Source organism: Protopterus annectens, chromosome 10.part0, assembly GCF_019279795.1.
Source record: "Protopterus annectens isolate FY-2018-M chromosome 10.part0, PAN1.0, whole genome shotgun sequence".
Classification (NCBI taxonomy): Eukaryota; Metazoa; Chordata; order Ceratodontiformes; family Protopteridae; genus Protopterus; species Protopterus annectens.
Genome location: NC_056744.1, coordinates 1,746,895,223 through 1,746,908,988, shown reverse-complemented (window position 1 = coordinate 1,746,908,988; position 13,766 = coordinate 1,746,895,223).

Below are 13,766 nucleotides of genomic sequence, written 5' to 3'. Positions count from 1 at the left end.
AACACAGTCCTTTGTATCCACCTTGAATCTACACCCAGCTCTGAACCATAGATTTCCATGGAGCTCCTTCCGTTAACATTCTTTCACATGTGAACTATGCCTGTTTTGAGTTCATCACTGTGTACTGTTTTTATATCTGCTCCCACCAACATGATTATATGCAATAGTAGTAACTTTCTTTCTATAACCTCTGCAATTTAGTTTTGTACTGCACAGCATTACTGTCTTACTGATGATCAAATAGTAATATAACTTTGTCTACATCTAAGCAAGATTGGCATTAAAAAGCTAACCCGTGTTGCTCATTGTATTGCTAAACTGCTTTTACAGTTTTTGTATCTGATCTTAAGTTTCTGTGAATTACTGCAGTGCTTACTGTTCTATTTATAGTTGTTTTGGATTCTGCTTCTTTGCTCTTGAACTTATTTTCTTCTGTAAATTGCTACTTGGACTAGCAGTGCTACCTTAGTCCTCTAGCTCATCTCACTGGAAGTCACTGGAAGTCACCTGTTGCATATCTAAACCTCAGGAAATACAACAATATCCTATTGTGTCCTTCTCTGTGCCTCTGTCTTGATATTAAACTACTTTCCTGCCTTACCAGTGTAGTATAATGATAATTTCAACAACCCTTATTAATACTTTCTCTCTCTTTAACTGCATATGTACCATGGCTTCTTGACATTAATGCTGTTCTATGTTGCCTCTTTTGCTTTTATACATCTTGCTTCAACAATGAACCATAGAATGTAATATTACAAATAACAGTGGACTGCAACCCCCCACCACAAATACTACAGCTGAATAATTACACAATGTGGCCCTGCAAAAGCTTACAGACTTGTCTTTCTACTCGGTGTAAGGGAAATGTGCTTGTTTGTTGAAAATGGTGCCAAGTTTAATGTCTCTTCTCTACTTGGCCAGTACTTAGTGGTCTGCTTTTTGGCTGCTTTAACTAGAATCAAAAATAGCATCTACTTTACCTTAATATTTCCATCCACTTTTCTAAGTAACAAACTACATTGTACTCTTGATGACAGCCAGCATTTTCTTAATTGTTCTTCCCAGCTGCAGTTCTCTGTTGGTTTGTTACTTCGTTTTTCCATGCCCTGATGTTTTTTTCTGATAACCAATGAGCAAAAAAACTTCTACTCTGAGTTGTTAGTTTTAAAAGTAGTATAGAAAAAGTGTTCTCTTTTTTTCAAACTTTCTTTTTGCTAGCTTCCAATCCCATACCTTTGCAGTTTGCATACTCAGAACATACTTAAATCTCTTCTTTCATCCCATTACTTCAATAAAGTTATATTGCATGTTCCTGTATAACTTTCAGGTCTATAGATAGCTTCTTTTCACCCATGGCAGCCTTACAGCCATCTCATTAAGCTCAGTTCACCCTCAGTATACTCAGGCTCACTTTGCTCCACTACACTACCCTACCCCCTATTCCCATCCACCCCACTTCACCTGAATGTATACCATCCTATCTCAAGCCACTACAACACAACAACCAAACCATTTAACTGGAACATCCAACTGGCATAACTCCTCTACTTACAAACTCATATCACATGTCCACCTTACTCACTTATCCTAATCTACTCCAAGAAATTCCAATAAATATAGCATATAACATTCACCCAGATAATGCTGTCTTCCCCTAACTTATGTATAATATGGTACTCTTCCAATATAGTCTCACAATTATACTAAGCATATTCAGTGTTGCAACAGCCTACCACAATCCCCGTCCCCATACCTCTACTTTCCCCAACTTTATACTCCTTGTCAACAAACAAAAACCTAACTACAAAATTGCACCAGTCTCTACCCATTAGGAACAAAGACCTTCTACAATTACAGCTACATAAAAGAGAACTGCCAGACCCATATATCACTATCAGACCTAAGAGATAAATATAACAAAATGTACAACTGTTCTCACCACACTTCCACTCTGTGGAGACATCCACCCAAATCCTGGACCTTTCCTTCAAACTAACCAAACCTTTTTTACCCATCAACTCCTACCATTACCAACACACAACCGAATAATACTTGCCACAATCTACTATTAATGCATATAAACCCTGGAAGCATCTATAACAAAATTCCAGATCTCTATGTGTGCATTGCATCACACAGCCCAGACATTCTAATCATCACTGAAACCTGGCTAAAATCAAACACTGAAAATGAAGAAATCCTTCCCCCAGGATGCAATATAATAAGAAATAATAAAATACACAAAAAAGCTGGAGGGGTTGCAATACTTTGTAAAATTAAACTAAACATCACCAGATACCCACTGAGTCACCCTCAACTGCCTCAATACAGAAATAACTATTACCCTCCTACACTTGCTCAAGAACAAAACTATTTGCATTGCTGCCATACATATTCTCCCAGGCAACAACATTCCCATTTTTAATAACATTCTTCAATGGTTTTCCACAAATATAAATGAAGAAACTATTATATTAGGGGATGTGAATATAGACTTTTTTTGTAAACATCAGCTCCCCTACTTTCTCTATTAACCTATCACTTTCACTCAAGTACTCACCTCACCCACTAGAATAGACAAACAGAATAACAGGCATTCACTACTATACCGGATGCTTACCACCTCACTCTCAAACATAAACACCTTTGGCTGTCTCCCAGACAACATCAGTGACCATCTCCCCACATTTATCCTGAGAAAAAAATAACCAAATCCCCAAAACCTACATTATTAAAACAAGTATGGAGATGCTCATTTTTGAACAAAGACACTTTTATAAACTACCTCTTCCAATATAACTGGAATAAAGAAATGAATAGAGAATGAATAATATTTTCAATATTCAATGTTGTATTCTACCCATTCATTCATTCATTGATGGTTCGTGTCAATTTAGTTCGTGTAACAGCTCTCAAATATTCTGGACTAAGCCACAAGTAATGGTGTATCAAGACCAAAACAGAGACAGACATTAAACCATAAGACATGGATAAAATAACTGGTCTTATTCCAGCATGTACTTACCGAAGGATATTCAGGTTGAAACTCAAATGTCTTTCATTCTTTACAGGTTTCAGTCCTTGATAAATTCTGATAGAAAGAGCCTGAAATATGAGACAGAAGAGTGTACTGACTGCAAAGGTCTAGCAAATCAATATGATTATTAACTTCCTAATATATCTGTCTCACCTGTTGGCAGACCTAATCCATACCAATAGAGTAAATCTCATTATGATGAAGATTTCTTATTTTGAACATTAACAATAGGTGTTTTTGTTATTCTACATTTAAAGGCTCTGTCCCATAGTTGAAAAAAATAAGTGTATTAGTATAAAGTAACAGATTTCAGCCATCTTGTGGGCTTCCTAACTACAGTTTCAAGTAGGGTATGTGTTCCCCAATTTGCCATTTTTTCCAAATTATGAGAGGTAGTCTTGAAAGATATGAGCCAGCAAATAATACAAACTCATTTTATTGTATATTGCCACCAGAGAATTGACACAGCATAAATTTACTAAAATAATTAGCACTATTGATTAAATGGAGTTGATCTTTTGAGTGTTTTAAGTGTATTTAAAATGTGTTTTTATTGTTGGTATGCATTCTGGAGAAGTTCTGTATAGGAATGAAAGCTCTTAATGAATGTTTTTATTTTAGTGAAGTTTTCCTGTGTTGAGTCTCAGGTGGCAAGGTCTTGCTTTTGATAGGTTTATTTTTTGCATTGTTCTGATTCATTTAGTTATTAGTTGTATATTTTTTGACAACTTCTAGCAACCAAAACTAAAGGTGTAAATTCATAACAGTTGCCCAGTTGTGAAAAGAAGAAGGAAAGAAGGATGAAAAAAAATGTTTGTATTCGAGCTGCAAACCTTCACACCTGACCCACTAATGGCTAACATCCTCCTTAGTACTGTACACAGGTACATGCCCAAAGCCAACAGTTTGATAAGCATTCCAGTTGAATCGGCACCCAAAAAACAGAATGAAAATGTTGAGTAGCCCCTACTCATATATTTTTTTATTTATATATTTTGTTGATTAGTTACAATAAACAATCTGAAAGAACTGAGAATGGTGCCAATAGTTCTGTGATGCCCAGGATGCATGCACTCACAATGAAAAGACTATCACTGACAAAAAAGAACAAGCTGTAAGAGCCAACAGGTCAAACAACAAGCCGAAAACAGCCAACCAATAAAGACTCTAGCCAAGAATTGCCCAAAGATCTACTGTCCATAAATAGCTATCTCTGCATTTAAACCAAAGTCCCTCTGCAGCCCATTATAGGGATGTATAACTTTCCCAGCCAACTACAAAGGCATCCTGTAAATGCATATTAAATCAGCAGGTCGCAGCCTGTCCTTAGATGTAGCACAATGGCATGATGAGAACTGATGCTGCTATACTTGTTTATATATAATACTTGCTTGCACCAGAGTGAACACAATGACAGAGCTGGACCAAAATTAATTTGAATAAGACAACTTGCATAAATGCAAGACACCTATAAGAATAGCTTATCTATTAATAACATTTTCAACAAATATATTTAAAATTTGCCTGGGGTATTTCATTCTGAATCCCCTTTTTTGCAACACATAAGTCACAATAAGAGGTAAAAGTATCAAATCTTGCTCTCTTGGTATAGTCCTTAGTTCCTAAAAGCAAACATTAGCTCATTACACCCACATAGGATTGAATGAAATTACCTAAAATCTCTAAATGATTACAGATGATATTGTAAACTGTCAACCAAACCCTCACTTGACTGCTGAATGAAACTCTTTTACCAGGTGACCCAAATGAGCATAATTAATTGTGAACAGGAATAATATTCATGACTCTGTGTAATTTATCAGCATGGATAGACTTCTTTGGGAGCTGCCACAGCATTCACCCTTCTGAGAAACCACTTCTTAAATAACCGTAGCAAGTTCTTATTAAATATTGATTATTCTGTTATCCAATCTATGCATAGTACTTCAGATGGTACTAGTTACTGATTACTGGAGAGGCAGCCATTGCACCACAAAAAAGGTTCCCCACTACCCCTCTTCTGTCAGTTTTGACAGCTGACTCACTCTAGATCTGGGTTGAATACCCTTGTAGAGCCTGTAAGCACTTGACATGCATCCTTTTGCCAGACACAGACTCGAAGACAAATGTATCCACATGGAAACTACATGTATAGGTACAGTGTAAGGTTATATGAATAAGTGGTTATGTTATATAATGCATCAGCAAAACAGAACTTCCTTTGTAGAAGTCAGTGCTGGCTCAAAAATTAATTTTCAATTCTGTTCAGTAAACAAATTCTGGATGTGATTATTGATTTTAGTCAGGTTAGATAAATGCTGTGCTGCTGGAGATGTGATTGATTTAGGTATTAGAAAATCTACCTTCGGAACAGTAAATGAATCTGTTATGAAATGTGTGCTGATGTGTTCATTTGAAGTGTCTTAGGAGGGCAAGTGTGAGCCTTAGAATGCAAAAATGTATGTTGATTAGTTAGAAGATCAAACAGTCCTCCCTTGTAAGAGGACATATCACTGTAAAGAACTGATTATAGCAGTTTATGTACAAGGATGAATGTGGCAGAGACTGGTGCATGGATTTATTTTCTTAAGTATGCAGTTCTCTTCCATGTAGTACTAACATGAAAGTAAACTTATACCCTATATAATCCATTCATTCATCCCTCAGTTCCCCAATTAACTTAGCTCAGGGTGAAAAAGTTGTCAGTTTCCCTTAGCTTTCAGTTGGCTTCAAGGCAGAGAAGTCAATACTCTCACACGTGGCCTACACCGTCAGCCAATAAGCATTGCTAATTCACTTACTGCATGGCTTTGAGATGTGGGGTGAAATTAGAACACCCTTAAAATACAAACGCAGGCTAACTAAGGAGAAGTAGACTTCAAACTGTATGCATCCTAGTCAAAAAGGAACTAGGGAACTAAGCACTGTCCTGCACACCTGAGAATAAAATATGTAACATTAAGTGAACAAGAAGACATGATAATCTTTTCCTAGGGCATGGAGAGTGATTATATTGTAGCTTGATTCCAAAAACCCTACTGTAAGGTGACGTGAAATTAAGTGATATATACTGCAGAAGGAATACATGATTAACTACTGGTAGAGTAAAGAGCTATTAAAAGACTGAGGTAAGGAGACATAGAAACCTGGCTATTTTTATTTCTGTAACATAAGATAAATCGCAGAGATAAGCATGTTGCTTTGTGTGTCATAAGTCAGTATTGGCTTCTAATTGTTATGAATTACTGTGTTAAAAGTAAGCAGGATATTTCTGTCCCAGGGATATATATTTTTTTACATGTTGTGGATAGTACACCAGAAAAGGTCATCAGTTACTAATATGGTGACAGTATACTGATAACAGTATCATGTACACCTTTTCCAGCTACACAGATTTTTTCACAACATGATTGGATGGTACTGCTTAGGTTAGACACACTACATACAGACTCTGAGTTTTCTGAACCCCCTAAAACTTGTGTAATCCTGCATTAAATAGTGTTAATACATTCAGACTGCAGTATGCTAAAACTGTCTGTTCTAATATGTAGAAGTAATATAAACATAAAGAAAATGTCAGTAATTTATAAGGTACTATGCACATGATATGCTCATGGGAGAAAGAAAAACAGTATAAAAGAAGATGAAGAAGTTTTTCAAATGTCTGTATATCATGTATGGATATTATATATTTGGACACTACAATGTATTCATTTTATTTATGTTTGTAGGATAAGAAATGCATGTTCTATTACATTTCATGTTTCTCATAAAAGATTATCATTAATGAAAAATAATGTGAAACATATAACATAACAGTGCAAATACATCTCCTAGTAAAACTGACATTAGTTTGTCACTTTCAGTTATATCTTGCCTCAAGCCTGTTTCTGAATTTATGAAAGCTTGGCAGTGACCTGACACCTTTGCCATGATGTTGGAATTGATTTTTGTCTCCCTATAATCTCAGTGGCTTATTTTGCAAGCTAAGCAAGGAATTACTTCTACAGCTTTCAAACTGGTAAATGTAATTAGAACATGTAAGGACAGCACAGAAATCTGTCACACTTGTCTGAAAATCTGTTGCCATTAGTGCATAAGATTTAGAATGAGAAACGTGAATCATCACTGTCTGACATTCATTCCTAGCTTAATCAGATCAGTGGTTTCTGCATGAAATGAGGTACTAAGATATGTGATTTATCTGTATGTGCAGTATATACAGACTGCTTAACACATCACTATTCTGTTAAATTAGACCTGTGTGTTATTGCTGCGTTTTGCAGAAGCAACCAATGTTTCTCAGCATAATCCGTGAAGTATGATTTTTTTTTATAAAATCCTTTATAAACTCTTCAAATTATAGACTTGGCATCTCTGACTGTTTAGGACTTGCAAGGCATATTTTGTTAATTATAGAAAAACAAACAACATATGTATGCAACGGATGAGGGATATAATAATACTAATATTAGTACTACTAATGATAATAGCACACAGGATTATGATAGGCTCTTTACTCATAACCAGTTTATTATGTGTTCAAGAGATGGATCCAAGAAATTCACCTTAAGAGTGAAGCCTGAGAAGAGAATCTTGGCATCCATATTGAAAACACGTAATAAGGGTTATGAGAGGTCCACTCATAACTCTGTAGTGTATGGAACTTTATGTTCCAAGTATTATAGAAAATAGGAAAAAATTATAGGAGTATGAAATGTTTTACCAGGCTTGAAAGCCAAAGAAAGCAGATAAAACACTGTAGCTCTGTCAAACAAACAGCTGGCAAAATAACAAGAATGATTTGCTTTAAAAGTTGTTAGACACTTTGTTCGGCTGTTGTTTTTGGTTATGAGAGTGGAAAAGTGAAGGAGCAAACAGCTTGTACAGTGTTTTATTTTCTGATGCTGTTATTTGCTGTCCAGCCCTGTCTGCTGCCAATCCCTAGAGCAAGTCCCAGTGTACAGGGGTGCTCAGCAAATGTTTTTTGAGCACCTTTCTGATATCAGAAGGGAGCTAAAGCATGCATTTTTCCTCTTTTTGTAGCATTATTGCAGTGCTCCCTGTATAGTATAATAATAATAATAATAATAATAATAATAATAATAATAATAATAATAATAGCAAAACAATAAAAGCAATAATAATAACAATAATGATGTTAAAATCTGTGTATCACAAATTCATGGTTTGAACCAACCCTGAATATTGATAACTCCACTATGGATTTTAATACTATTACTTTAGCTTTGTGTTTTTTTTTTTTTTTTTTTTTTGTGATTCTTCATTTTCTTTTATCTTCTCAAATGGGTGCTGTTTGACTGGTTTGCTCCTCTGCACTTTTTACACGTCATTCTGTATTGCTCTTTTTGCCCGAGCCATGCCTGAAACATTTCAGAGAAGAATCATTACTATTTCATACTTAAAAAATAATAATAATCCAAAAAAAAAAAACAGCTATCTACTTGGCAAAAGTAGTCTGTAGTGCTGGTGTAACATAAATTTTTGCATATAGTCTATCTTTACTCCTTCTTCTAAAGCAATTCTTAGAAATGAGAAATAGTAGCCACTGGTGTTATGTCTTGATTCCATTTTCTTATCAAATTGTTCAAGGCAGATACAGACCTTTATTTCTTATCAGCCGTTTGTTTTTTTAAACAGTGCTATTCTGTGACACTCAAATGTCATGGTATCATGCATAACTGAGTAAGGTATTAGGCTAGAGACCATATCAATTCCAGGAGGACTCTAGTTATCTTTTGTTACGAACTTGTTAGGTGCCTCTAATTTTACATGTTACATTTGACTGTAATGGAGATGTATGGGAATGCAGGTGTCTGTTAAGCACCATGCTACTCAATATGTGTCCGATAATCTGTGGATGTTAGCACGCCCATCATGTGCAAGGCAATATCCATGCAGAATCAAAACATTTAGATTTAATGCATAAACTTCATCTAGAAAAGCATACACATGCTTTCTTAAGCATTGCTTAGACTTGCAGTTGTATTTCTTAATTTTTGTTAGTATTTTTTCATATTTATTCTGTAATTTTTAAAAAGTTGTCATGATAGTTTTGTTGAGCATGGTCTTCAAACATGTGCCCTGCATATGGCTGTTAAAAACAGCATTTTCTGGTAGACATAATGAATTCTACATCCAGCATACAGGGCGTACAGTAGACCATTGTCAGAAATGGCTGCATGGATACAAGCAGAAAGGAAAAAAAAAAACAACTATCTGGTTTAGATTAGTGAGCCTGAATTCCAAAGGCGTTGACCAGGTTTTACACCAAGACATCACAGTCTAGTCAACCAGCATTGTCGGATATTGAGGCTGCTATATAAATCCTCCTTTACAGGATATGAAGTAGACCTCTCAACTGTCCCTGCATTGGAGTAATGTTCCTATCTTCATGTTAGATTTCTGCTTCATAGAATTTTCTGAATCCCCCTCATCGCACATAATTTTTGAAGCTGTCAATTACACAGAAAGCCACACTACATGACCAACATACGCAGCGGCACTATTATTTTAAAGAAAGAGGACACGCATCTTACATCTGCCTTCTTCAGAAGCAAAACTATATCATATTGTACGGTAGAATTCTGAAATAAAGTTCATTAAAGTCTATAGGATTTGTACCGTCTCTTTGATAATGAGTTTATATTTTTCAATCTTTTTGTTACTCTGTTTTTGAACATGCTTAGGAGTAATATTCCACACTCACCCTGGACGTTGGAAGAGATGGATGCTATTTGTTATTCAAAATGTATGCTAATAAGATGTCCATATTTTGTCTGGCTATAGAAACTTTTCAAGGGCCTTTGTACCTATTTTCACTGTCTGCAAGTGGAGATGTGCGATATGAAGTAAAAGGTACCAGCGGTTGGATGACGAAAAAGAAAAGCATGAAAACGTTTCCACACGGCACTAACATTACATCATAAGAACTGGACCTACCAGTTAGAATACGGAAACGAAAAAAGAAAAATGAAGCAAAAGCAATGACATCTCATCTCCACTCAACTGTCATCTCCTCTGACAGCAGATAAGTGGGCTGTGAAGGATATGATTGGGCCACTAAGATGATCTAGGCAGCATGAGAAAGACAAATGCTGCACTGTGAACAAAATTCTGCTGGCTCAAGTTCTGCAAAATAATTTCATTCCTCAGGTGTAGCATTTATGTGTTTCATGTGCAGCTTACTCAAAGCTGCTGTTTTCTCCTACTTTGCTGTTACTCCTGTATGATCCCTCACTCCCTCACTGAGTGATACTCATACAGCCACATTTCTTTTGCCATCTTTTTTCCACTGTGTGCTGCCTCAAATAAACTAATCTCAGCTACCCAATGACTGTTTCCTGTCTCTAAGATAGCAGTGTTAATTGTCCTTTGGGAAATCATTCAGTACCAGTGCCATTTCTTCAGTACTGGGACAGAGACAGATATTAGGTATTCATTTCACACCTAGCAGTGCCACCTCACCCATTAAGTCATGATAGCAATGCATAGTGCTGCTATTTGATACTTTTTATCAGAACACAAATAATCACCAGACATACACATCAGTAATTGTACATTTAGGCAGTAATATCTCAGCTATGCCATTCATAACTCTCAACTGTACAGATTTTCGCAGAATGTCCAGATTTTTGGCTCATATTTTTGGTCTATTCCTCATAAAATTTGTGTTTTTCTGACAAATTACTGGGATGATCTGAGGACTGAAGTCACTAAATAATTACATACATTTGAGTTTCAGACTTCATATCCTTCAGAAAATGCATGTTAAAACAAATCATATTACTCTAGCAACTTTCTAAGCTTATAAGAGTAATAGTTAAAATATATCCCTATTTTTGGGCCTTTGTCCCCCCATTTTGTCAGTCTTTGTCCAGATTTTTTACACTGACAGGTTGAGAGGTATGCCCATTCTGCATCCTGCCTGGTTTAGAGTAATGAAATAGAATGTGTTATATTAATCTGTACTTCTAATATAAAGCTCAGAAATGTGCAAACCATTACAAGAGCAAGTGAAAGCCCTTGTTAATTATGATCCTAGGTTATCTCCATTCAACTTTGGGCTGGAAAAGGCAGAGCTGAAAATGCAGGGAATGCTGCTGACATAATTAGTTATGAACCAGCGTATGAAAGACATCAATGTGTGATTTATTACAGCACTGGTGTTAGATTTCTCTATAGTTCTTTTAATTCCCATTTGGACTAAAGTACACCACCACTGTTACAGTCCAGTGCCTACAGCATATGATCTGTGAAGTGAATTTCCCCAAGACACATACAATTCTGATCAAAGTCTATTTATTCATCATTATGACACAGTCACTAACCTTTGATGCATAAAATAATTACAGACCCAGAGAATTATGAATAACTATCACTTCATTATACATGACTGATACACTTGCAAGTACACTTTAATGCTCTCAGGAAAATACATGCTAGACTAAAGCAACACCTAGATGTATGACGAGTAAGTAAATTAACATTTATCTGCTGAGTTAAATCTCAGAATTCTCTGTACTTAACATAACATAGTACCTGTCATTACTCTAATGATTGCGTTCTATGACATTATTGTAGTAATCGACTACTGATGGTCATGGGATGACATTAGCTATTGCATCAGCATCCCTTGCAGTTAGAAACAAATGAAAAAAATTGTTCATATGAAGTTTATAGGCAACATAAAGTTGATGACTAGATAAAATACTGGAAGGTTGATACAAAAGGAACTGTAAACAGATTAGCTTTTCTTTAAACATATGTGTTACAATGTTGTCTTCCTGATGCTTACACTATAACAAACCTGGTGAAAGGCCAGAAAGATAATCTTTATTTATAATTATGATCTAAGGGTTACACTATGCAGAATGAATTCATCATGCAAAAATCCATGGTGTGCACTACATGATAATGTTTCCATAATGCATTACCAAAACAACAAGGAACACAGAATGGGACAATAATATGATGAAAAACAAAGTACATGTAGACAGCATTCTAAGTTATGAAAATTGAAATTTACTAGATTTATAAAGTAACTGGCTGTACCTTTCTTGTGAGGCAAATCAATTATATATATGTTTTTCACATACATCATAACATAACTGCAGCAGTATAGCAATCAATTCCATATTTCCTAAATCACCCCTGAACTCACAAATGAAAACCTTACTGATGCTGGTCAAAGGCTAGCATGAGCACTAATGAAAGGTCTGACCACTTTCTTACCTTATTGACATTGCATAGGAATAGCCGTCATGCAGAATTTCTACCAGACTTTTCTTTCACCCCAGTGAAATCTTCTCCCTTTTCATTTTAATTAAATAAATGACAGGCAGTGAACTAAATGTTAATATTTACAAATTAATAAATATATTTGCATGATGCATTTTTGAAAACACTATTGTCCCTATCCCTTACTTCCCCAACAAAAAATACAAAAACAAAGAAACATCATTGACATTCTGACCATTTTATTCAATAGAGCAAAAATATAACTTGTCATGAAAGAAAATTTGTCATGAACGAAACCATAAGCTTAAATGCCACAGTTCCATAACACCATAATTTTAAACCATACCAGCCCAAGAAATCTAACTAAACCAAACTGCCTGATGACCAGGCAATATGCCAGACCACCCACATTGGTCTGCTAGCTTTTCCCATGATTTGACAAAATAATATTATATTGCTTTATTTTTATACCATATTTTTCTCTGCTTTTCAATTTCATCAATGCTTTATTTTCCACATTATGTTTTCCTGATAACATTTTGTTTTTTTCATTTATACTGTCATCTTCTGTTTTATTCCTTTTTACCATATCCAAAAATTTGTCATACTTGCAGTTAAACAGTTTTGCAAGTAATCTTTCATCTTTGTCATTTAGCCACTTTACCATTTTATATAAATTTACTGAAGCAACATATACCACTGGGTTAGTTAGCCCTAAACATCCTTCTTTATTTACATACAAAATTCTTCTTTTTATTGGATTCAGTCTAAAATCCCATATATATGAAACAATTTGCAATAATTAATTTTCAAATACTATTGGCTACATAAATGCATTTGCTAGATATGTTATTTTTTTCCCATTAAAACTAAATTTATCAAATTAACCTTTTTCCTAAATGGTAATCTATATGTTTTCCAGAAAAAAAAAACTATTTTATAATTTTTTCTCATCAAATTTTGTGAACATTCTTGTTCCCAAATTTTACACCTAAGACAGAGATTCCATTCATTTTGAAATAAATTCCCCCATCTCCTAACCTTTTACTTTTCCCTTTGATTAAAGTCGTCTCTATTAAAAAATATAATTTCTTTTATCCACATCTTGTTTTTTGCAAATGCTATAATATCATCTGCATAAGTTAAGAAATGCAGAATTTTTAACCCTCAGTTTATATGTACTATATAATTTAAAATCTGGTGAAATAAACTTTCTCTTTCTTTGCAAATAACATAAGCTTATAATGCTTTAATTCTATATATTTGATCTTTCCATTTTAAACCCACAATAGTTATTCTTCCCATTCTTACTAAAGTTATAGCTGATATATTTATAGTAATTTTACAAAATATTCCTATTCCAAAATACTGGACATTTCCCAAATTCAAAATTATCTTACTCCCCCACCCGCAGAATTTTTCTGCTTGTAATCTTTCTCCAACTTTTGAGAATCTTGTATCTTTT